Consider the following 1,102-nt stretch of genomic DNA (forward strand, 5'->3'; position numbering starts at 1 on the left):
GTACTTGTAAAGCAAATGAGGTAAAAAATATAATTAAAGCAGTTCGAGCTGGTGCAGTGACGTGGACCCACATGTCAGCTGCTGTGTGGAGGCCGCCTCATTCCTTTGCCACGCACTACCGGAAACTGGCCCTACCCCGACGGCCAAATCAATGCCGACGGCTGCCGTCGGCCTACTTTGCGCTATGCCGACAGCCACGTCTTGGCCGTCGGCGTACCTCGGCCGTCAGGCTACCACGAGCTAAGCCGACGGCACCCGTCGGCATACATATGTCGTCGGCCCAGCTGCGAACATGGCGACAGCAGCCGTCGGCATAACCAGGCCGTCGGCATACCCGTGGGCCCGGCGACCCCGCCCGTGATCGGCGGTTAACGTCGTCAAATCTATGCCGACGGCCTGGACGGCCGGCCGTCGGCATATATCGTCATGCCACGTCACAGATCCGCGGCGCACCGTCCATGAGCTAAGCCGACGGCTGCCGTCGGCATACATGCCACGTCAGCGATCCGTGGCACGCCGCCCGCCGCCTAAAACCTGGCCGTCTCTATGCCGACGGCATAGCCGTCGGCATAGGTAGACTTTTTTTTCATATGTATTTTTTAAGCTTTTTTATGTATTATTATATAAACTAACATGTAGCATGTTAAATATAAACATACATATGAATATATATGTAGTTTGTATTTTTTTCATATATTATGAATATATATATATATATATGGTTTGTATTTTTTCGAGCACGTTAATAATGTGCGGTCATGTTCTTTTGAATATAGATCATTATATTTTATTAAAACCAAAAACAGCTATGCCGACAAAAGTTTTGTGGCGGTTGCAAACGCCCGACACCCGTCTCCAGAGTGTGACCCTCCTCACGTCCGCGGTGTGCCCCCCTCATGGACGGCGCCGGCACCTGGAGGGGGGAAACGGACGCGTCGGGTCTACACGGTGGATGTAGCTGTGGTTTGGCCCGGATGTTGCTCCCGGGTGTCCCTACGGTGACCTGACACAACCGGGTGCAGAGGTCCACTGGTCAAAGCCCGTCCGTGGGAAGTCAAAAGGCTAGATCTCGTGGTCAACCGCTCCACGGTTAGGCGGGACG

This window comes from Triticum dicoccoides, chromosome 2B, assembly GCF_002162155.2.
Source record: "Triticum dicoccoides isolate Atlit2015 ecotype Zavitan chromosome 2B, WEW_v2.0, whole genome shotgun sequence".
NCBI lineage: Eukaryota > Viridiplantae > Streptophyta > Magnoliopsida > Poales > Poaceae > Triticum > Triticum dicoccoides.